The sequence below is a fragment of the Schistocerca piceifrons genome, chromosome 8 (assembly GCF_021461385.2).
Source record: "Schistocerca piceifrons isolate TAMUIC-IGC-003096 chromosome 8, iqSchPice1.1, whole genome shotgun sequence".
NCBI lineage: Eukaryota > Metazoa > Arthropoda > Insecta > Orthoptera > Acrididae > Schistocerca > Schistocerca piceifrons.
This window is the reverse complement of record NC_060145.1, coordinates 141,405,309-141,431,479: the sequence shown is the minus strand read 5'-3', so window position 1 is coordinate 141,431,479 and position 26,171 is coordinate 141,405,309.

Below are 26,171 nucleotides of genomic sequence, written 5' to 3'. Positions count from 1 at the left end.
GGACTGCATACGACCGAGGCACACAGGGCCAACACCCGGCATCATGGTGTGGGGAGCGATCTCCTACACTGGCCGTACACCACTGGTGATCGTCGAGGGGACACTGAATAGTTCACGGTACATCCAAACCGTCATCGAACCCATCGTTCTACCATTCCTAGACCGGCAAGGGAACTTGCTGTTCCAACAGGACAATGCACGTCCGCATGTATCCTGTGCCACCCAACGTGCTCTAGAAGGTGTAAGTCAACTACCCTGGCCAGCAAGATCTCCGGATCTGTCCCCCATTGAGCATGTTTGGGACTGGATGAAGCGTCGTCTCACGCGGTCTGCACGTCCAGCACGAACGCTGGTCCAACTGAGGCGCCAGGTGGAAATGGCGTGGCAAGCCGTTCCACAGGACTACATCCAGCATCTCTACGATCGTCTCCATGGGAGAATAGCAGCCTGTATTGCTGCGAAAGGTGGATATACACTGTACTAGTGCCGACATTGTGCATGCTCTGTTGCCTGTGTCTATGTGCCTGTGGTTCTGTCAGCGTGATCATGTGATGTATCTGACCCCAGGAATGTGTCAATAAAGTTTCCCCTTCCTGGGACAATGAATTCACGGTGTTCTTATTTCAATTTCCAGGAGTGTATTTTGCAAATTCGTTGCTGGGTGTTACTTGTATAATTTACCGTCAGATACTAAACTTTAAACTAATAAAGTCCGGCTTAAGTTTGCCACCACGTGTTTGCTGCCGGGCCCCGGCTTTGGCGAGCGTCCTGTGCGGCCACGCCAACTTAGAATATTTGGTTCAAAATGGTTCAAATGGCTCTGAGCACTATGGGACTTAACATCCATGGTCATCAGTCCCCTAGAACTTAGAACCACTTAAACCTAACTAACCTAAGGACATCACACAACACCCAGTCATCACGTTAGAATATTTGCAGGGCGCCACAATTCCTCCTTTACATCACAGTGCACTGTGGTGAAGAGCTACGTGGGGTTTCCTACCGTGGGGTTTCCTACAAGGGTGCAGGAGGTAGCGAAGCTGTCCAGAGCAACCGGTTCTCTAACGAGACGTTTACGAACTGAGCCTCCCCCACTGCTTGCCTACCCCAGTCGCTCACCCTCAGTGCAGGTGTGTCACCGTTTCTCAGACAGTGTCGTCGTCGATCAGCATCAATTATTTCGCAGAGTTAACTTGCCGATTCTGGAGTTTCGTCATATATGTCATACGAAACTAATTATTTGTATTTGGCGGATCTCATTCACAAAAGAACGCTTTTGACGGTATTTCTAAAGTTCTAATACACAATCTGCTATTTATTGAATTTTCATCTCAACATAACCGAAATTTTACTTGGTAAATTTCTTACATAATATGGTCACTCGTCCTGTGAAGCTTCCAGAATTTTTGGTGAGGAAGGCGGAATGAGGACTCAGACAGCTGGTTGCCCACTTTTCTGTCAGAGACTTCTAAACACGATCATATTTGCCTTTATTGTGCTCCAACAGGAACATTTTTCAGCTGATTATTATGTAGTTAATTTTATAAACTTTGGCGCAGTCACCTATATTAAGCAACGAATTTTATCATCTGTAGACATCAAGAATAACACTCTAGTTATCGAGACTTTATGCGCCGCATCTAACCATAGGGAAATATTCTGTAATTTCTTTCAGATGAACACGCCCATTGTCGCGTAAATCTTTATCTAATTACTAACTATAAACCCGGCGTTTCCCGGATATTTATTCATCCCAGTTTTATGTCAGTTCATCCCCTCTTCCCTCATCTCTCTTGTCCATTTAGTCCTATCTTGTCTCTCTATGCACCTCCTCCTTCCGCCCATCCGTCTCTCTTTCCATCTCCTCCATCTGCCCCCTCTCTCACAACACTTCCTCCTCCTCTCCATCCTCCTCTCCTTCTCCATCCATCTTCCCGTCTCTGTCCACCTCCTTCTCCGCTTTTTCTAATAGTACATCAAATTCACAATAACACCCCTAATTTATGTATTTATTACAGTGTTCCATTAGTCATTCATCACCTTCCCCCTTTCTCTGTTTACCTGCTGCTCCCTCTCTGTTTTAATCTGCTTCTCTCACTTCTCTGGATGCACCTCATCCCCCCTCCCCGCCCCCATCACGTTCTCCTCTCTCTGTATATCGCCTCCTCCGCCTCCATCATGCCATCTCCTCTTTCCCCGTCTATGAAAAAGTACGTATATCTGACAACTTTCATGCTGATTGACGAGACGATGTTGAATTTATTTAAAGGTAGGCCAACCATCCGCAATCCAGCATACGTTGGTTTATGTAAATGCCTTCGCCACGAAAACACACATACATGAGCCAATTCCCAAGCTGATAAGTCAAATCGTGTGTAATTCTGTTGTAAGGCAGCCTCCGCCATACACCGTATGAAATTTCACGTAGACGGCGAGGTTCCCCTTGTTTTGAAGATCAAATGAACAAAATTTCATCAAGATCGGAGCAACACTGTGGCTTTTGTTGATAACCGTAAGTAAAGTACCCTCCACCATGCACTGAACGAAGTTTTATGTAGACAGTGACCTTCCTATTGGTTTGGAAAATAGGAATTCATTTTTATACACCCCGCTTGCTCTACGCCGAGTTAGTTGCGAAACGTAAATAATAGATTCGAACAACAGAAATCATGTAATGATTTCTGTCGTATAAGGGGCAAGAGAGCTATTAAATAACAGTAACGAGATTACGAGAGCAGTCACTTTTTCAGTGTTACATAAAATAACGTTATACCTTGTAAATTATCACGACACAAAAAGAAGATAAGCAATGTGGGACTTCCGTTTGCGTTTGGACCTCTCGGAGAAATCCTGTGTGGTGTGGAGGGTGGGAGGGGGCAGCAAGGGAAGCCTCGATTTGTTTTGCCGACCCGGGCCTCTGACAGGTTTAGTGTGCCACTGCTCGTAGGAAACACCACGGTAGGAAACCCCACGACACCGTGGTGAAGAGCGATTGTGTTATGTTCCGTTGACTGTCATTCAGCAAGCTTATGATCAGCTTGACGTGTAAAGCCGTTGCTTTTCTTGGTGATATCTACAAGTTCGATTACTCGAGCGTTCCTCTATTTGCCTAGCTTATCGTGTTATAACTTAAAAATGTTTCCTTTCGAGATGTATTTGTTTGCTATTCACATTATCTTCGTGGCTTGCAGTTTCGGTATTGGGAAAATCTGCGCAACGGTTTTTCAAATTGTTTACAAACGACAACCTTACTCCTTCAAAATACTCTCCATTACAACTAATACATTTGTCCCGTCTGTGCTTCCACTGTTTTTTGTAGTCGTCTTTTAGAAATGTCTGACAGCTCCTTTCTTGTTTTTTTCCGCGACTTCTTCAGTGCTGTTAAATCAGTGTCCTTTCATGTCTTTTTTCATGTTTGGAAATAAGGAAAAGTGGCACGGAGCCAGGTCAGGCGAGTAATGTGCCATTTTTAGCAAGAAACTGTCTAACAGAGATGATTCTGTGCCTGTGCTTTGTCGTGATGGAAGAACCAGAATCATGTCTGCTCAAACCTTCCGTTAAAAGTCAGTGAATTGATCTCCAAGACAACCCACTAATCTCTGACAGCTGATCAGTTGTCTGTCGACGGTCTGTGAGCACAAGCTCTCGAATTTTTTCAATATTTGCTCGATTCTGGCAGTTGGTGGACGTCTGGAACGAGGTTTTTCATCAATCGACGTGCCGCCATTTTTAAATCGAGCAAACCACTCGTACACTTGAGTTTTTCCAATAGCATCTTCTCGGTAAGCTGTTTCCAACATTAAAACAGTCTCACCGAGTATAAAACCAAATTTCATAGCTGCACGTTGTTCAATTAAACTTGCCATCATAACGAACCAAACAAGATCCAAACAGAGCTAGCAAAAACAATCACTGTAGATGATCAGAACATACCACGTCGACAACATAGGTGGTACTGAATTGGAAATGAGTTGCGCTGTAAACACCTAAGCAGCAGAAATGCGTACTACACAAGCTCCGCCGACGGCAATGTTATTCTAGTTTATTTTGGCTACACCCTGTTATTCCAGTTTATTTTGGCTACACCCTCGTACGCCTTGGAGAACACAGGTATTTGATGTACTAATTTTTTCCATGCGTTTGCCGCGCGGGATTAGTCGAGCGGTCTGGGGCGCTGCAGTCATGGACTGTGCGACTGATCCCGGCGGAGATTCGAGTCCTCCCTCGGGCATGGGTGTGTGTGTTTGTCCTTAGGATAATTTAGGTTAAGTAGTGTGTAAGCTTAGGGACTGATGACCTTAAGTCTCATAAGATTTCACACACATTTGAACTTTTTTTTTTTTCATACTTTTCACTGCTCGTGAGTAACATTTTGCTGTTGCTCCTTGTATTTTGTGCGTCACTGCTCTCCAACTAGAGGCGGCCGTTTTGAGTGGACATCTGTCCAAGGTGATTCCTAGCATTTCACGAGTTTCCACAACTTGTGCCCATGGAATATTTAGGTTGTCGCAACCCCCTGATATTGAACAGTTTACATTTCACGTCACTCAGGTTTATTCCAGGCGCCTATATTTATCGATTTCACTTTTCATGGGTGTCACTACATCTTCACGTCTTATCAATACAATCACGCAGTCAGCGTACGCTCTGATTTTGAAAGTCTGATCGGGCATGGAACCTTCTGATAACATTTCGTTACGGGACCGTAGAAAGGGCTCCAGATACAATACGAAATGCATCATGGAGAGTGGACTGCCCTGGGATACATCCCAATGAATGGAGATCTTAATTCAACAGCTGTCCATTGACCTGAACTCTCGAAGATATGCTGCTAAACATAGTACGAAGGACTTTTAAAACTCCCTCCTCCAATCCCACTTTTTCCTTTACTCGCGTGATGTACAGATGGTTAACATCGTCAAAGGCTTTACTGAAGTAATTAAAAAGCAGGGCGAAAGTGAAGCTGGTGACTGAGGTTATGGAAATTACATCTCTAATTTCTGGGGCAGCTGACGTGGCAGTCCGTCTCGGTAGGCAGGTCTGGTGTTAGCTCACGACGTTGTTAATCAACTATTTTATGCACATGTTGGGGACTCTAACGATGGTCTTGTAATCAAAACTGAGCAGGGTGATCAGCCAGAGATTGTCGCAGCCTTTTATCCATCATTTTTTGGAAACCAGGACCATTTTGCCTTCTTCCATATCTCCAGAAGCGGTCACACCACAAATTATTTCACTTAAATTTTCCTTAAAATGATGCCAGTAACATCCCAGAATCGACGATAAAACCGTTTTGGGGCTTTACTGGCTCATGAATTGACATTTAATTCTAAAATCTCCTTCTTGCTAAAATGAGCTGACAACTCACGGTTTTCGTCCTCAGTGATTTCCCTGTTCATCAGCTGCAGAGCTTCAGCTATTATACCAACTTTTGTTGGGTATTCAGAATAAAGGTCGCAATAACGCCAATGTACTTCCGTTACAGATTCATTATGAAGAGTGAGCGTGGCTCCATTATCAGTTTTCAGTTCGTCTATGAAGGAATGTCTACGACTGGCATATGCTTAAGAAGATGATACAAGAAAATAGTCGCTCTTTTTACTGTGGATCTGGTCTTGGATTTTCTTTTGTGATCACTTAGCTTTTTACGCTTGATACTGATCAATTTGGCTTTTATTCTCTTTATTTGTGCTGTATGGATGTTATTATTTTGCATTTTTCATATAACAACCTTAAAATGTGTAATGAATTTCTATGGCGGCCTTTCCAACCATAGCTTTCTCAATACAGTAAAAAATTAAACAGCATCTTAATCTTTTTTTGGAAAATGTTCGTCCTCCACTCAACGTTCTTACCATATCTATTGATAAAGCGTAAACATAGAGAAAATGTTGACCTGACGATTTTATCAAGATTCGAATCGTAGAGATGTGAAATATGTACCATGCAATTGCATCTGATCTGTAAGTAGGTTGTTTGTCAGTTTTTATGGCGGTGGCGTAGGTGCAGTCCTCGGTACAGGGATCTGGAATAACTTCTGCACCAACCACACGTTTCTTTAAATGAGATCACACATAGTTCAGTCAAAGCGATTAATGGACTCCTTCGAGCCACACGTACTACATTTGCGCAGTTTTGCGATATATAAATCGTAGCTCCCTGGCGGGAAACCAGACCCCGATCGGCTGCATGATAGGCGGGGATACTAGTAATTATATTACTGATACTACCGATAACCGCGCAGTTCGTGTTTTGAATACACCATAATGTTTCGTAAATAGGTGCTACCTCAAATCTTGCGTCCCGATGCTTTCAGAGTCGGCTGCTACGAAATAAAGCTATGCCCCAAGTGAGGCTCGAACTCACCACCCCGGCATTGCTAACGGCCTTGCCTTGCAAGTAACGAGCGCTAACCAATTATTTTTATTCTTATTTTTTTGCGAGTCTGCCTTCACTCCCTAGGGCCCATCCTTCCACTCTCCATATTTCGCCTTTTCGGCCAGCTTCAATCTCGTAGACAAATGAAATGCGGCTCTGCAGACTGCGAAATTTAAAGCGTTCTCGTTTTCATAGAACTTTCGATGTTTCTTCAAACGTACATGTACGAAAACATGTGAAAAATTATACATGAAAAAATTAGCAATTATAACATAAACTGAAGATTATATGTACACACAGTATTCATGACGCTGAAGTAAGTCTTTGTTCACACAAATTCCAAACACTATTTGTAACACGTTTCCGAAGTTCTTCTAGTGGTTCCTTTTTGTCGACTGCTGATAATGTTCCGTCGTAATGCAGCATTTGTAGTTCTCAATATATAACGTTTCTTGATAAAACATGCTTCATAGCTACGCAATTACAATTTTATTTATATATAGGCACTGATTATGTCTGTGGACTCTGAATAATAATAGAATAGAGACAATTATATTTTGTATTTGTAAAGGATTACGTACTGGATTTGTGAAATAATATCTGTGTCGGCGAGTTCTGAAACCGCTGCAGAAAAGAATACGTAAAGAAATACTCATAGAGTAAATATCCCTGGAGTGAGCATTCACATGCGCAGAACAGATTTTGTGTTGTCAACATACATTGCCGGGCTGGTCACGTGATCTCGGGACGTCGTGTGTTTGTCCGTATAGCGCCCTGTATATTTAGAATGTCACTACATCCCTAGTACAGACGGATTCTTTTCGTACGTGTCGTGGATTATTTATATATGTTGTGCAGACAATTTAACAGTATCCATTTGATACCGGGAATAAACCAGCTACGTAACTTTTAAGGGCAAGTGATATTACATTCTGCTTCTTTGCGATAGGTGTCATAGTTCAGATGCACTCGATTTTTAGTAGCTTTCGGTATGATACTGCACTTTATAGTATTACAGAGCCTGACGTACATTTTTGCAGTGATAGTTCTGCAGAACGACTTGACAGTACGCTAGTACTTTTGCAAGTGTCCGAAAAACACCGATTTGCCACACATTAGCGATTATATCCCTGCTAATTCGTCCTTTTTTCTTGTATTTCTGCGTATTTTTTTTCTCGTTTTTGCGACCTAAAGACAAATTTTGTTATTGGTGGCACTTTGAGGTATTTATTTAACACATTTTAAGTACTTGCTCCCAGTTTATTAAATAAATAGTAGACTGAGTAATCTATATACATAATCGACAAGTCACTGATAAATGCATGGAGGATAGTATTAACTGAAACAACTAACCATTCCCTTTCCTGTTCCACTAGCTACGAGAGGAAGCGATTGTTTGTAAGCTTTTGTACGAGCCGTAATATAGTCATAAAATCGTAGAAAAATAGGTCTACAGAATCAAGCTTTAATTATAAGGCGTCTCGAAATTTTTAAACATATACAGTGTCTCTTAATAATATGATAACTATAATTATAATAATAAGAAGAATATAATAATTCCAATCCCAAAGAAAGCAGGTGTTGACAGATGTGAAAATTATCGAACTATCAGCTTAATAATTCACAGCTGCAAAATACTAACACGAATTCTTTACAGACGAATGGAAAAACTGGTAGAGGCCAACCTCGGGGAAGATCAGTTTGGATTCCGTAGAAACACTGGAACACGTGAGGCAATACTGACCATAAGACTTATCTTAGAAGAAAGATTAAGGAAAGGCAAACCTACGTTTCTAGCATTTGTAGACTTAGAGAAAGCTTTTGACAATGTTGACTGGAATACTCTCTTTCAAATTCTAAAGGTGGCAGGGGTAAAATACAGGGAGCGAAAGGCTATTTACAATTTGTACAGAAACCAGATGGCAGTTATAAGAGTCGAGGGACATGAAAGGGAAGCAGTGGTTGGGAAGGGAGTAAGACAGGGTTGTAGCCTCTCCCCGATGTTGTTCAATCTGTATATTGAGCAAGCAGTAAAGGAAGCAAAAGAAAAATTCGGAGTAGGTATTAAAATCCATGGAGAAGAAATAAAAACTTTGAGGTTCGCCGATGACATTGTAATTCTGTCAGAGACAGCAAAGGACTTGGAAGAGCAGTTGAATGGAATGGACAGTGTCTTGAAAGGAGGATATAAGATGAATATCAACAAAAGCAAAACAAGGATAATGGAATGTAGTCGAATGAAGTCGGGTGATGCTGAGGGAATTAGATTAGGAAATGAGGCACTTAAAGTAGTAAAGGAGTTTTGCTATTTGGGGAGCAAAATAACTGATGATGGTCGAAGTAGAGAGGATATAAAATGTAGGCTGGCAATGGCAAGGAAAGCGTTTCTGAAGAAGAGAAATTTGTTAACATCCAGTATTGATTTAAGTGTCAGGAAGTCATTTCTGAAAGTATTCGTATGGAGTGTAGCCATGTATGGAAGTGAAACATGGACGATAAATAGTTTGGACAAGAAGAGAATAGAAGCTTTCGAAATGTGGTGCTACAGAAGAATGCTGAAGATTAGATGGGTAGATCACGTAACTAATGAGGAAGTATTGAATAGGATTGGGGAGAAGAGAAGTTTGTGGCACAACTTGACCAGAAGAAGGGATCGGTTGGTAGGACATGTTCTGAGGCATCAAGGGATCACCAATTTAGTATTGGAGGGGAGCGTGGAGGGTAAAAATCGTAGAGGGAGACCAACAGATGAATACACTAAGCAGATTCAGAAGGATGTAGGTTGCAGTAGGTACTGGGAGATGAAAAAGCTTGCACAGGATAGAGTAGCATGGAGAGCTGCATCAAACCAGTCTCAGGACTGAAGACCACAACAACAACAACAATTAGAGCTACACGGTATGTACCCATGAAAAGTTACTATACCTCCTTTCACATATTTTTCTTTGCATCCGTAGCAACAATAGTAATTCACCCTCGCTATTACACTATCAACAAACGGTGAAACACAACAAAAACTCTTGATATTATAAACTTCAAACGCTGCAGAAAGCACACACGCTCAGCGAAGTCCCGAAAACACGTGACAATCCTGGTTTAATGTTGACAACACGCGCAGAACGCAATGCTCACTCCAGAGATATTTACTCTATGGAAATACTCAGAGATTTCATGACCATCAGCCATTGTATAAATAGTAGTGTAAGAATAATAATGTCGTTGTCGTCTTCTTGGAGTCACGTAGAGAGGAGGAACCTGTGACGCTATATTTAACGCATAGGTAGCTTTCATTTGTCAAGATTGTAAGCAGGACGCCATTAGGCGCTGATTATAAAGAAAGGTGTGTGAACTTGTTATTATTCGAGTTTTAAATGTAGTTATTTAGTGAGAACCGGCATGGTATTATTAGAAAGGTTGCCTGGTATTTTACCCAATTATTTAAGACATTGTCAGCTTTTTAAATAGTGTTGGTGGTGCAGAGCTGCGACGTGGCGGAACGAGCCGCCGCTGCGGCAGATTCAAACCTGATAATAAGGGCAATCATACCGCAATACGCGGTCAGGTGAAAAGTGAATTTAAAATTATTTCTTACAGTAGTTCGAGAAGTAGTTCAAGAAGAAAATAATAATTCCAATCCCAAAGAAAGCAGGTGGTGACAGATGTGAAAATTACCGAATTATCAGTTTAATAAGTCACAGCTGCAAAATACTAACGCGAATTCTGAACAGACGAATGGAAGAACTGGTAGAAGCCGACCTCGGCGAAGATCAGTTCGGATTCCGTAGAAATGTTGGAGCACGTGAGGCAATACTGGCCCTACGACTTATCTTAGAAGAAAGATTGAAGAAAGGCAAACCTACGTTTATAGCATTTGTAGACTTAGAGAAAGCTTTTGACAATGTTGATTGGAATACTCTCTTTCAAATTCTGAAGGTGGCAGGGGTAAAATACAGGGAGCGAAAGGCTATTTACAATTTGTACGGAAATCAGATGGCAGTTTTAGTCAAGGGACATGAAAGGGAAGCAGTTGTTGGGAAGGGAGTGAGACAGGGTTGTAGCCTCTCCCCGATGCTATTCAATCAGTATATTGAGCAAGCAATAAAGGAAACAAAAGAAAAGTTCGGAGTAGGTATTAAAACCCATGGAGAAGGAATAAACACTTTGAGGTTCGCTGATGACATTGTAATTCTGTCAGAGACAGCAAGGGACTTGGAAGAGCAGTTGAACGGAATGGACAGTGTCTTGAAAGGAGGGTATAAGATGAACATCAACAAAAGCAAAACGAGGATAATGGAATGTAGTCGAATTAAGTGGGGTGATGCTGAAGGAATTAGATTAGGAAATGAGACACTTAAAATAGTAAAGGAGTTTTGTTATTTGGGGAGCAAAATAACTGATATGGTCGAAGTAGAGAGGATATAAAATGTAGACTGGCAATGGCAAGAAAAGTGTTTCTGAAGAACAGAAATTTGTTAACATCGTGCAGTGCTTTATGATAGTATTTGTATGGAATGTAGTCATGTATGGCAGTGGAACGTGGACAATAAATAGTTTAGACAATAAGAGAATAGAAGCTTTCGAAATGTGGTGCTACAGAAGAATGCTGAAGACTAGATGGGTAGATCACATAACTAATGAGGAGGTATTGAATAGAATTGGGGAGAAGAGGAGTTTGTGGCACAACTTGACTAGAAGAAGGGATCGGTTGGTAGGACATGTTCTGAGACATCGAGGGATCACCAATTTAGTACTGGAGGGCAGCGTGGAGGGTAAAAATCGTAGAGGGAGACCAAGAGATGAATACACTAAGCAGATTGAGAAGGATGTAGGCTGCAGTAGGTACTGAGAGATGAAGAAGCTTCCACAGGATAGAGTAGCATGGAGAGCTCCATCAAACCAGTCTCAGGACTGAACACCACAACAACAACAGTTCGAGATCGGAGTACAAAGCAGGAGATTTTATGTTGCGTTTCACAGGCGGACACGGGCTGCTAATATTGTAAACTTTAACAGTGTCAAAGTTAAAACACTTTCATGTTTCAAAAGGAAATCTTGCTATACAAAAATTCTGGGCTGGTAAAAGTTATAGAAAAATCATTTTCTGGTTAATAATGATAGTCTCATGCTCTAGTGTTATCCGTGGCACTGATTAATAATTAATGTTGACGAAAAATCCACTGAAAGGTTTGAGGTTCTTTAAGCATTGCGTACGGTAACTTCATTATTTTTGATAACAGAAATAATTTCAGAACATTTTTACGATAGTTGTAGCAGAGATGGATATATTGTGCATTCTAATGAGTTACAGTAACAAAACTGTTCGTTTAATAAGAAGCCAGTTCCAGTATAATAATAATTAATCTCATTTGTTTGCAACATACAATTAACCAAAGTAAACCAGTGTACTGAAAAAATATTGGACCGCGAAAAATACTGTTGGAGTTCCGTTTTTGGGTGACGTAGTGAACAAAGTTTCTGTATAGTCACATTATGTTGTTGCGCAAAATATGTTTTGTCCGGACCAGTTAATTCATTTGTGGTGACGAATCTATCATCATCTCTTCTGAGGAATGCCACCTTCAGTCGGGTCCATATGTCATTATAGCCTAAGCACATAAATCTGTGGACTATCGTGTCAACAAATCCACATCGTTGACATAAGTGTGAATCACTGCGTGCCATAGTATTTAGCCGCTCATTTGTTGCTGTAATATCACTAACCACTTGACACCATGCGCACCGTTGTGCACTAGTTAAAACTTTTCTACTAATGTTCTGCTATACATTATCCCAATCTCTTGTAGGATATTTTGTCTCTCTTCTGTTCCTGACTGTGATCCTCCGTTGTATGGCAAGAGCAGATAACCAGACGCTGCTTCTCGGTTTTGTACGTACGTTCTCAGTGAAGTAAATTCGTACGTGGTTCAGTTTAAAATTAATGGTAGCCACATTAACAGGGCTTCTAAACTCTTAGGTTCAGCCAGTTGAATGAATAGCGCCGTAAAATTGTCAGGGTACTTACGGGGAATTTCCCGAGTCCGCTTGATAAATAAAGTCATGGCCTTTTGCCAGATGCCTGTGAGACCGAGGCCACCGTCTTCAAGTTGACTGTACGAGCTGCGACTTTTAAGATACATCATTTCCTTATCAGCTGACGAGCTACGCTTGTAAATTTTTTTGCAATGCCCAAGCGGATAGGCAGACATTACTTAGATAAACTGCTTCGGACAGGATTATGCAGTTAATCAGTTGTACTTCTGAATTAAATTAGGATCTCTGTTTCTATGCTTTTTTCTTGAAATTATGATGTTTGTAAGCAGTCCTCCCAGTTAACCGAAGCCATCTTGAGCGGATATTTAGATAATGTGACACCTAGGAACTTATGATGGTTAGTAGAATTAACCCAGGAACTTATGATGGTTAGTAGAGCTAACTCAGTCTAAGACGTTGCCCACATAGCCATTCAAATGAAGGAAAGAACTTTTCGTTGTATTCACTTCATCACCAGTACTACTGCAATAAATGTGGACTGCGTTCTTTGAATTTTGAACATCTTTTCCGCTCCGCACTACGACACCTAAATCATCCCCATACATGTTAATTACTTTCTTGACATACATTATCATGATAACTTCCAAGGAATCGTTTAATTTTCGGGGAAGAGGTTCAATTGCTATGATATATAGCAGCATGGAGACCGGGCTTCCTTGCGGAAAGCCCCTAAAAATATTGATGTCTCTCATACATTGTCTGCTAACAAATATTTTTTCTGTCATCCTCGTAATTACACATTTTAGTTTTAAAAATGTAATTGTGATCAATCTGGTCAAAAGGTCGGGGAAGAAGGCCAGTATTCACTCTGTCTGCTTGCCGGGGGGTCTCATCCGAGATGTGGAGGAGGCCCTGCCGGCGGCGATAGAGAGCACTGGGTGCACCCGACTGCAAATTGTTGCTCATGTCGGCACCAATGACTCCTGCCGTCTGGGTTCAGAGGTCATCCTCAGTTCGTACGGGCGGTTGGCGGAATTGGTGAAGGCGGAAAGACTCGCTCGCGGGGTGGAATCAGAGCTATCTATTTGTAGTATCGTTCCCAGAACCGATCGCGGTCCTCTGGTTTGGAGCCGAGTGGAAGGCTTAAACCAGAGGCTCAGACGATTCTGCGGAGATCTGGGGTGCAAATTTCTCGACCTCCGCTATCGGGTGGAGAAATGTAGGGTCTCCCTGAATAGGTCAGGCGTGCACTACACGCCGGAAGCGGCTACAAGGGTAGCGGAGTACGTGTGGAGTGCACATGTGGGTTTTTTAGGTTAGAGAATTCCCTCCCTAGGCCCGACAAGACGCCTCCTGAGACGCGGCAAGGTAGGAGTAGGCAAAATGCAACAGGGAATAACAATATTAATGTGCTAATAGTAAACTGCAGGAGCGTCTATAGAAAGGTCCCAGAAATGCTCTCATTAATAAACGGTCACAACGCCCATATAGTACTAGGGACAGAAAGTTGGCTCAAACCAGACGTAAACAGTAATGAAATCCTAAACTCAGATTGGAATGTATACCGCAGAGACAGGCTGGATAGTGAAGGGGGAGGTGTGTTTATAGCGATAAGAAGTGCAATAGTATCGGAGGAAATTGAAGGAGATCCTAAATGTGAAATGATTTGGGTGAAGGTCACGGTTAAAGCAGGCTCAGACATGGTAATTGGATGTCTCTATAGGCCCCCTGGCTCAGCAGCTGTTGTGGCTGAGCACCTGAAGGATAATTTGGAAAATATTTCGAGTAGATTTCCCCACCATGTTATAGTTCTGGGTGGAGATTTTAATTTGCCGGACATAGACTGGGAGATTCAAACGTTCATAACGGGTGGCAGGGACAAAGAATCCAGTGAAATTTTTTTAAGTGCTTTATCTGAAAACTACCTTGAGCAGTTAAACAGAGAACCGACACGTGGCGGTAACATATTAGACCTTCTGGTGACAAACAGACTCGAACTATTTGAAACAGTTAACGCAGAACAGGGAATCAGCGATCATAAAGCGGTTACGGCATCGATGATTTCAGCCGTAAATAGAAATATTAAAAAAGGTAGGAAGATTTTTCTGTTTAGCAAAAGTGACAAAAAGCAGATTACTGAGTACCTGACGGCTCAACACAAAAGTTTTGTCTCAAGTACAGATAGTGTTGAGGATCAGTGGACAAAGTTCAAAACCATCGTACAATGTGCGTTCGATGAGTATGTGCCAAGCAAGATCGTAAGAGATGGAAAAGAGCCACCATGGTACAACAACCGAGTTAGAAAACTACTGCGGAAGCAAAGGGAACTTCACAGCAAACATAAACATAGCCAAAGCCTTGCAGACAAACAAAAATTACGCGAAGCGAAATGTAGTGCGAGGAGGGCTATGCGAGAGGCGTTCAGTGAATTCGAAAGTAAAGTTCTATGTACTGGCTTGGTAGAAAATCCGAAGAAATTTTGGTCTTATGTCAAAGCGGTAGGTGGAACAAAACAAAATGTCCAGACACTCTGTGACCAAAATGGTACTGAAACAGAGGATCACAGACTTAAGGCAGAAATACTAAATGTCTTTTTCCAAAGCTGTTTCACAGAGGAAGACTGCACTGTGGTTCCTTCTCTAGATTGTCGTACAGATGACAAAATGGTAGATATCGAAATAGATGACAGAGGGATAGAGAAACAATTAAAATCGCTCAAAAGAGGAAAGGCCTCTGGACCTGATGGGATACCAGTTCGATTTTACACAGAGTACGTGAAGGGACTTGCCCCCCTTCTTGCAGCGGTGTACCGTAGGTCTCTAGAAGAGCGTAGCGTTCCAAAAGGTTGGAACAGGGCACAGGTCATCCCCGTTTTCAAGAAGGGAAGTCGAATAGATGTGTAGAACTATAGGCCTATATCTCTAACGTCGATCAGTTGTAGAATTTTGGAACACGTATTATGTTCGAGTATAATGACTTTTCTGGAGACTAGAAATCTACTCTGTAGGAATCAGCATGGGTTTCGAAAAAGACGGTCGTGTGAAACCCAGCTCGCGCTATTCTTCCGCGAGACTCAGAGGGCCATAGACACGGGTTCACAGTAGATGCCATGTTTCTTTACTTCCTCAAGGCGTTCGATGCAGTTCCCCACAGTCGTTTGATGAACAAAGTAAGAGCATATGGACTATCAGACCAATGGTGTGATTGGATTGAAGAGTTCCTAGATAACAGAACGCAGCATGTCATTCTCAATGGAGAGAAGTCTTCCGAAGTAAGAGTGATTTCAGGTGTGCCGCAGGGGAGTGTCATAGGACCGTTGCTATTCACAATATACATAAATGACATTGTGGATGACATCGGAAGTTCACTGAGGCTTTTTGCAGATGATGCTGTCGTGTATCGAGAGGTTGTAACAATGGAAAATTGTACTGAAATGCAGGAGGATCTGCAGCGAATTGACGCACGGTGCAGGGAATGGCAATTGAATCTCAATGTAGACAAGTGTAATGTGCTGCGAATACATAGAAAGATAGATCCCTCATCATTTAGCTACAAAATAGCAGGTCAGCAACTGGAAGCAGTTAATTCCATAAATTATCTGGGAGTACGCATTAGGAGTGATTTAAAATGGAATGATCATATAAAGTTGATCGTCGGTAAAGCAGATACCAGACTGAGATTCATTGGAAGAATCCTAAGGAAATGCAATCCGAAAACAAAGGAGGTAGGTTACAGTACGCTTGTTCGCCCACTACTTGAATACTGCTCAGCAGTGTGGAATCCGTACCAGATAGGGTTGATAGAAGAGATAGAGAAGATCCAACGGAGAGCAGTGCGCTTCGTTACAGGATCATTTAGTAATCGCGAAAGCGTTACGGAGATGATAGATAAACTCCAGTGGAAGACTCTGCAGGAGAGAAGCTCAGTAGCTCGGTACGGGCTTTTGTTAAAGTTTCTAGAACATACCTTCACCGAAGAGTCAAGCAGTATATTGCTCCCTCCTACGTATATCTCGCGAAGAGACCATGAGGATAAAATCAGAGAGATTAGAGCCCACACAGAAGCATACCGACAATCCTTCTTTCCACGAACAATACGAGACTGGAATAGGAGGGAGAACCGATAGAGGTACTTAAGGTACCCTCCGCCACACACCGCCAGGTGGCTTGCGGAGTATGGATGTAGATGTAGATGAAATGTATTTCTCAGAATCGATCAAAAGTAGGGAATCGTTAACTTTAGTTGCTGAAAAGGCTGAGATTATATCACGGTATCCACTGACAGTTTTAATGACACTTCTGTGAGGGAGGGCTGTTTGGTCCTGTCCAATGATTCGTTGTAGTACCCTATTCAATCGAAGTTTCAGTGCATGTGCAGCAAGTTTGCAGTGATCATTTAATAAACATTTATGTCGCAGGTTACTGATATGTTTCGTTCGGTGCCCTTTGGGTACCATCATAAAGACACCTTCTTTAAGTCGCTGAGGTATTGACATACCGTTGATGACTTCATTGATTGCGTCGATCAACGTATGGCCCATAATATCCCAAATTTTTTTGTAAAATTTCACCGATAGACCGTCAGACCCAGGAGTCCTGTTGACTGGAGAGGTTTTAACGTTATCCAAAATTTCGTCACTCGAAAATATTGTTAACATCTCTCTTTTCTCATCCTCAGTGACTATAGAGCCTGTGCCTTCAAGTAATACTTCTACATACCGCTCCTTGAAATCAGTTGTAGTATATGATTACTGAAACAACGGGTGAATTTCGTTACTCATGTTATTTTGATCATGGCGCTAGTCGTTGTTCGCAGTACGTAGTTCATTTATGTAACTCTCCCGTCTATTCTTTGCATGCCTAATGAGATGATACAGAGAGGCAGTTCCGTCTTCTGCAGTTCAGTGCGACCTTGACTTCACCCCAACCATCAAGTTGTTTCCGTTTTAGTTTTGTTAAAACTGCATTCATTTTCTTTATTTGCATGAAGCGCTGATCAGACAAGAAAGGATGATCGCATTGTTCTCTCAAACATGCATAATAAAATTCTATTGTGCCTTTCAGAAGTTTTGCCTTTTCTTTGCCATAATCAATCAAAATCATTCTCAGTTTCCTTTTGGCGAATCTGGTCCACCATTCAATAGTTGAAACGTATCTTGGTTTCGCTTTGAGGCACATGCTCCACGTCACTTGCACGTATTCTGTCGTTAAGGATACTGACATTTAATTTCCAAAGTCCTCGCTCCCAGTAGATTTTTTGCTTGACAAGATTAATGCTACAAGGGACGCCAGAGTGGTTAGAAAAACTTGATGGAATCGTATCGATGGCAGATACGTACTGATTTAGGCCTTCGGATACATATATTCTATCAATTCTACTAACTGCAAGATTCGTCAAGTATGCGACTGTGACCAGTGTGAGGTATAACACGTCCCAAACGTCTTTGAGACGCAGAGCCATTACACACCCACTCAATGGCTGCGAATAGTCGAGGTTAGGGGTTTGATCTTTCGACTTCAGGACACAATTCCAGTCTCCAACTATGATGAGATTTTCCGTTTTCTCTTTTAACAGAGGTACAACTTCGCCGGTAAAGAATCTAGTTCTAGCCGCTCTGGAGTTGTTTGCAGAGGGAGAATAAATGTTGTCTACGGTCGTATCAAATATTTTACAGGAGATTCCTCGACCAGATTCTAAAAGACATAGTGGCTCCATGGGTATAACGTTTTTCGCTAAAGTAGCCGTTCACACTCATTTTCAGAAACAACGTTTAAAATTCTGTTAAAACCTGGAAAATTAAGTTTATGAACCATTGTTTCCTGCTATAATGCAATGTAGGTTTCAGAATTATACAAGGAATATTTGAAGGCAGCCAGTTATAGTGAACTCCGAATTCTATTAATATTCAGTCATTATATTATACATCTGTTTCCATCAAGAAACCGGATGGTTCACTAGAAACTAACACGAAGAATAACTGCCAAATCCTCACAGACTATTTCAACAAACTTCTCAACTGCGAAAGACCTACAGAGGATATTCACTACGAGACGTCTACACCAAATCCTGACGCTAAACCGCCAACCATCAACGAAATAGTAGAAATTATCAAGACACTGAAAAACAATAGAGCCCCAGGAGAAGATGGAATTATTGCAGAACTATGGAAACTAAATGATGAAAGATTAACAGGAAAAATTCACAAAATCATATTAAACATTTGGGAAACAGAACAGATCCCTTCTGAATGGAAATGCGCACTCATCCATCCACTCCACAAAAAAGGGGAAAAAACTGAACCAAATAATTACAGGGGTATCTCACTTGTACCGGTCACATATAAAATCCTATCAAAAGTTCTCATGAATGGATTAGAAGAACAAGCTGACCCACAAATTGGAGAATACCAGGCTGGTTTTCGCAAGGGACGATCATGCATAGAGCAGATCTGGATTCTGAAAATGATTCTCCAGATGAGAAAGACCCGAAACACAGTGGTTACTTTGTAGATTTTAAAAAGGCCTACGACTCAATGGATAGAGTAGCTCTCTGTAAGACGCTGGAAGAATTCAGCATTGACAGAAAGACAAGAGCAATCATTCGGGAAACATTAACTGACACAGTCTCCAAGGTTAAATTTATGGGGGATATCTCGGAACCATTTGAAATCCAAACTGGAGTGCGACAGGGTGACGGACTTTCACCATTACTCTTTAATATCATTCTTGAAAAAATTATCAGGACATGGGAAAAAGAAGTCAAAGGAATCCAAATTGGCATTAGAAAAGATAATAGATTCAATGTGAAGTGTTTAGCTTTTGCGGATGACCTTGCAATCCTCACAAATAATAGAAAAGAAGCCACTAACGCCATAGAGAAGTTACACGAAATTGCACAAAGAACTGGCCTGCAAATCTCATGTGAGAAAACCCAGTACATAGAAAGAGTGCCACAAGACAAATTGCCTATTGTGACAACCCATGGGAAAATTGTACAAGTACCACATTTTAAGTACCTGGGAGAAATCATCCAGCCATCAGGGATCAACCTAAAGGCCAATGAGGAAAGAATAAAAAAACTACAGAAAGCATATAAACTCACGTTGAACTATTATAACAAAAAGTCCATATCCATTAACGCAAAATTGAGGCACTACAACACTGTCGTACTTCCGGAGGCACTGTATGCATCTGAAACAACACAAATAGGTGGGCAAACTAAAATCAAAGAAATAAAGAAACAAGAAAGGAAAATTCTCAGGAAAATTTTTGGCCCGATACAAGAGCAAGGACTCTGGAAGAAGAGACCAACATCAGAATTATATAAATACACAGACAAGATTACGGATACAATAAGGAAAAGAAGAATGCAGTTCTACTGACATATCCACAGGATGAATGAAAACAGAATTTCAAAGCGAATTCTTAAAGTCATCAACTCAGGCAGGGGAAAAGCAAAATGGATAAAAGAAGTTGAAGAGGACCTCAGACAAGCACACATAACAGTAAAGGATGCAAATGGACAGCGGAGCGAAAGAAACAACACAGTGAACACATGAAGAAAATTTGGGCTCAGAAAAAACATAAACAATCATCATAAAGGAATTCAAGTTCAAACACTCTCTTAAATGGGAATAATAGAAAATAATAATAATAATAATACATCTGTGACTTTCACCGTAGGCGGCCTTCCACGTAACGAGAAAAAAAATTATGCGCCATGACATAAACACTAATTTAATGTTCAAAAACATTTTTCTGCAATTATCTCAGGGCAAATTATGCATTTCAATTCATCTCAATGATAGAGGACACACTGCAAAGAGACACTCATCAACGTTTCTATGCTCAATGACCATCTGCAGCGTATCATCTGACGTCGTTGCTCGAGGTACAAATTTGTCCTCCGCATCAGTTGCTCAGTCCATTCTAGTTGAAGCTCGATCTTTGTTGCAGTCAGCAGATGTTCGTGTGAGGGAACCATCATTGTATACCTTTAAGCCTTCCGTACTTGCTCTCCTTCCACTGGATCTGCGTAGTAAAAGGTTTCCTCATATTTCTTGTCTTAACTGTAAGTTGAGCTATGGGAAATGTCCTTATCCTCTGGTCCAATATAATTTTGGTCGTTGATCGTCTTCGTAATGTGGCGCAACTTCTTTCGGGTCTTTTGACCTCCCTGCTCCGCCACCGGAAGCGCAGACCGCTTCTTTTCGTTTTTCTGCAATCCAGTAGATGTAATTTCCATATATTGCAAGTCATTTGGTGTGGATTTAGGCAGCGAAGCTCCTTCGGTGACTAGGTTTCCCACCTTTCGTAGCGGCTGCTGATCAATTTGACGGTGGTGAGAATCAGTCGAAACCTCCGGGTTACCTTGTTCTTCCTTTTGTGGCCGCGGAAAGCAGTCTCACTCACAAGGGGAGTCCACCACGCTTGTAACGCGGATTTACTGCAAACTTCGTACACTGGTAGTACTCCACGAGGACAACAAAATGTGTAAGCAGTAGCGCGTACTTCTCAAGCGTTATTGATAAAATCGCATGATAATTTTGGTCGTCGAATATACACTCCTGGAAATTGAAATAAGAACACCGTGAATTCATTGTCCCAGGAAGGGGAAACTTTATTGACACATTCCTGGGGTCAGATACATCACATGATCACACTGACAGAACCACAGGCACATAGACACAGGCAACAGAGCATGCACAATGTCGGCACTAGTACAGTGTATATCCACCTTTCGCAGCAATGCAGGCTGCTATTCTCCCATGGAGACGATCGTAGAGATGCTGGATGTAGTCCTGTGGAACGGCTTGCCATGCCATTTCCACCTGGCGCCTCAGTTGGACCAGCGTTCGTGCTGGACGTGCAGACCGCGTGAGACGACGCTTCATCCAGTCCCAAACATGCTCAATGGGGGACAGATCCGGAGAGCTTGCTGGCCAGGGTAGTTGACTTACACATTCTAGAGCACGTTGGGTGGCACGGGATACATGCGGACGTGCACTGTCCTGTTGGAACAGCAAGCTCCCTTGCCGGTCTAGGAATGGTAGAACGATGGGTTCGATGACGGTTTGGATGTACCGTGCACTATTCAGTGTCCCCTCGACGATCACCAGTGGTGTACGGCCAGTGTAGGAGATCGCTCCCCACACCATGATGCCGGGTGTTGGCCCTGTGTGCCTCGGTCGTATGCAGTCCTGATTGTGGCGCTCACTTGCACGGCGCCAAACACGCATACGACCATCATTGGCACCAAGGCAGAAGCGACTCTCATCGCTGAAGACGACAGGTCTCCATTCGTCCCTCCATTCACGCCTGTCGCGACACCACTGGAGGCGGGCTGCACCATGTTGGAGCGTGAGCGGAAGACGGCCTAACGGTGTGCGGGACCGTAGCCCAGCTTCATGGAGACGGTTGCGAATGGTCCTCGCCGATACCCCAGGAGCAACAGTGTCCCTAATTTGCTGGGAAGTGGCGGTGCGGTCCCCTACGGCACTGCGTAGGATCCTACGGTCTTGGCGTGCTTCCGTGCGTCGCTGTGGTCCGGTCCCAGGTCGACGGGCACGTGCACCTTCCGCCGACCACTGGCGACAACATCGATGTACTGTGGAGACCTCACGCCCCACGTGTTGAGCAATTCGGCGGTACGTCCACCCGGCCTCCCGCATGCCCACTATACGCCCTCGCTCAAAGTCCGTCAACTGCACATACGGTTCACGTCCACGCTGTCGCGGCATGCTACCAGTGTTAAAGACTGCGATGGAGCTCCGTATGCCACGGCAAACTGGCTGACACTGACGGCGGCGGTGCACAAATGCTGCGCAGCTAGCGCCATTCGACGGCCAACACCGCGGTTCCTGGTGTGTCCGCTGTGCCGTGCGTGTGATCATTGCTTGTACAGCCTTCTCGCAGTGTCCGGAGCAAGTATGGTGGGTCTGACACACCGGTGTCTGTGTGTTCTTTTTTCCATTTCCAGGAGTGTATATTTGTGCGTGGCAACTTTAACCATGAAGCGTCTCCGGCCGAGTGGTGCCGGCACGGTAGCTCAGCGTGTTCGGTCAGAGGGTTAGCTACCCTTTATAACAAAGAAACTGAGCGAACAGATGAACGAACAAACTACACGGGTATCGTCGGACGTCCGCCCTGAACAAATTCAACGAACAATATAGAACAAAACGTTCTTTTTTTAAAAAAAGTGTTTGTCGTTCAAGCCGCTGGATCGCTGGATCGAGTTCCGTTCTTCAGTTTTTTTTTATTTTCAACACATTTTCTTTATTATTTATATTACAATTGATGTAATGGGGAAAATACGTGTAATCGGATGAACTTTTGTTAAATTTACACTGCTATTTGGCAGTCTACTAATTTTTATTATCACAAATAACGTAATATTCATAACTATCGACTAGTAAACGACCAAACTCATAAAGTGATACTGAAAATGTGTGCTTGTCCGTGGTTTGAGAAATCACTTATACCTGGAAGGAGCCCGAAACGACTTGTTACCTCCAGGTTTTGACCAGCACAGACGGCTTTCGAAAGACGTACAATTAATCGTCGCTTTCGACATTACGAGTACAAGTTGCAGGATGGTATTTTTCGTAAAACCATGGCAAACATAAAGTTAAACGGCACCAGCTGCATTGAATAAATGCTATGTTTCCGCATACGCAAGGTCCTTTGACGTTTTCTGTGGAAAAACAAACTTCGTTAACATTTTCAAAAACCTCTCTTTCAGACGATGGTTTAGAAGCAAACCATGCATAACGCAGTATTTCCTTAAAAATCGGCGCTGATAATTGATTATGCAGTATCGAGTGTATTTTAATAGCGTTTTCCGAGATGCATTTTTTCGTTCTCTTTCGTTTAAATACCAACAGTTTTGAAGACACGGACAAGCATACATTTTCAGTATCACTTTATGCGTTTGGTCGTTTACTAGTCGATAGTTAGGAATATTACATTATTTGTGATAATAAAAATTAGTAGACTGCCAAATAACATTGTAAATTTGATAAAAGTTCATCCGACTACACGTATTTTCCCCATTACATCAATTGTAATATAAATAGTAAAGAAAATGACTGTGCTGAAAACTAAAAAAAACTGACGAACGGAACTCGGTCCAGCGGTCCAGCGGCTTGAACGCCAAACACTTTTTTTTTTTTTTTTTAAAAAAAAGAACATTTTGTTCTATATTGTTCGCTGAATTTGTTTAGGGCGGACGTCCGGTGACAGTCGTGCAGTTCGTTCGTTCAACTGTTCGCTCAGTTTTTTTATTATAAATGGTAATTAACGCTCTGACCAAACAAGCTGACCTACCGTGCCGGCACCACTCTGGCGGAGACGCTTCATGGTTAAAATAGCCACGCACAAATATATATTCGACGACCGAAATTATCATGCGATTTTATCAATAACGCTTGAGAAGTACGCGCTACTGCTTAGACATTTTGCTGTCCTCGTGGAGTGCTACGAGTGTACGAAGTTTTCAGTAAATCCGCGTTACAAACGTTGTGGCCTCCCCTTGTCGGCTTAGTGGAATCATGGAGGTGTAAGAGTTGTGAGACAGTATCGGTGCCCGTTTCCTGCGTCACACTTGTCGCAGTGGGAGGGGCGGCGGTACGTCAGCCGCCGCTACAGCACACGAGAGCCGTTTGTTTACAACACCTGGTGTGCGGGTGACTCTGTCCTTGGACGGCAGCTGAACACTCTGCACGAATGTGCTCCGTCGAATCGCATATCGAATAAGTTGTTGGCTGTCCATCGTAAATAAACACAGAAGGCTTCCATCCAGTCACTCAGTGATCAGTCTGGCCTGGCAACGGAAAACAGCAAAACGAGAGCTGAAATTTTAAATTTAGCATTTGAGAAATCTTTCACGCAGGAGGATCGTACAAACATACTGCCGTTTGAGTCTCGTACAGATTCCCGTATGGAGGACATAGTGATAGACATCCCTGGGCTTGTGAATCAGCTGTATAGGTTGAAAGTAAATAAATCGCCAGGTCCTGATGGGATTCCAGTTCGGTTCTACAGAGAGTACTCTACTGCATTGGCTTCTTACTTAGCTTGCATTTATCGCGAATCTCTTGCCCAACGTAAAGTCCCGAGCGACTGGAAAAAAGCGCAGGTGACGCCTGTATATAAGAAGGGTTGAAGGACGGATCCTCAAAATTACAGACCAATATCCTTAACATCGGTTTGTTGCAGGATTCTCGAACATATTCTCAGTTCGAATATAATGAATTTCCTTGAGACAGCGAAGTTGCTGTCCATGCATCAGCACGGCTTTAGAAAGCATCGCTCCTGCGAAATGCAACTCCCCCTTTTTTCACATGATATCTTGCGAACCATGGATGAAGGGTATCAGACGGATGCCATATTCCTTGACTTTCGGAAAACGTTTGATTCGGTGGCCCACTGCAGACTCCTAACTAAGGTACGGGCATATGGGATTGGTTCCCAAGTATGTGAGTGGCTCGAAGACTTCCAAAGTAATAGAACCCACTACATTGTCCTCTATGGTGAGTGTTCATCGGAGGTGAGTGTATCATCTGGAGTGCCCCAGGGAAGTGTGGTAGGTCCGCTGTTGTTTTCTATCTACATAAATGATCTTTTGGATAGAGTGGATAGCAATGTGCGGCTGTTTGCTGATGATGCTGTGGTGTACGGGAAGGTGTCGTCGTTGAGTGACTGTAGGAGGATACAAGTGGACTTGGACAGGATTTGTAATTGGTGTAAAGAATGGCAGCTAACTCTAAATATATAGATAAATGTAAATTAATGCAGATGAATAGGAAAAAGAATCCTGTATTGTTTGAATACTCCATTAGTAGTGTAGCGCTTGACACAGTCACGTCGATTAAATATTTGGGCGTAACATTTCAGAGCGATATGAAGTGGGACAAGCATGTAACGGCAGTTGTGGGGAAGGCGGATAGTCGTCTTCGGTTCATTGGTAGAATTTTGGGAAGATGTGGTTCATCTGTAAAGGAGACCGCTTATAAAACACTAATACGACCTATTCTTGAGTACTGCTCGAGCGTTTCGGATCCCTGTCAGGTCGGATTGAGGGAGGACGTAGAAGCAATTCAGAGGCGGGCTGCTATATTTGTTACTGGTAGGCTTGATCATCACGCGAGTGTTACGGAAATGCTTCAGGAACTCGGGTGGGAGTCTCTGGAGGAAAGGAGGCGTTATTTTCGTGAATCGCTACTGAGTAAATTTAGAGAACCAGGATTTCAGGCTGACTGCAGTACAATTTTACTGCCGCCAACTTATATTTCGCGGAAAGACCACAAAGATAAGGTAAGAGAGTTAGGGCTAGTTCTGTTTGGGAGTGGAACACGGAGAGAAGATGCTAGTTGTGGTACGAGGTACCCTCCGCCACGCTCAGTATGGTGGATTGCGGAGTATGTATGTAGATGTAGATGTATCCGGATACATTTATTAAGAACGGGGTGTGCTTCATCAAAGCCGGCCGCTGTGGCCGAGCGGTTCTCGGCGCTTCAGTCTGGCACCGCGCGACCGCTACGGTCGCAGGTTCGAATCCTGCCTCGGGCATGGATGTGTATGATGTCCTTAGATTAGTTAGGTTTGAAGTAGTACTAAGTTCTAGGGGACTGATGACATCAGATCTTAAGTCCCATAGCGCTCAGAGCCATATGAACCATTTGAGCTTCATCAAATCGATACGAACTTGTCTCAGGCCATTCACTGCAGGCAACGGGTAACCTTTTCCCTACCTTCCTCAGTGAATGGGAAGGACGCGATAGTATGCACTTAAAACCTGGCTCA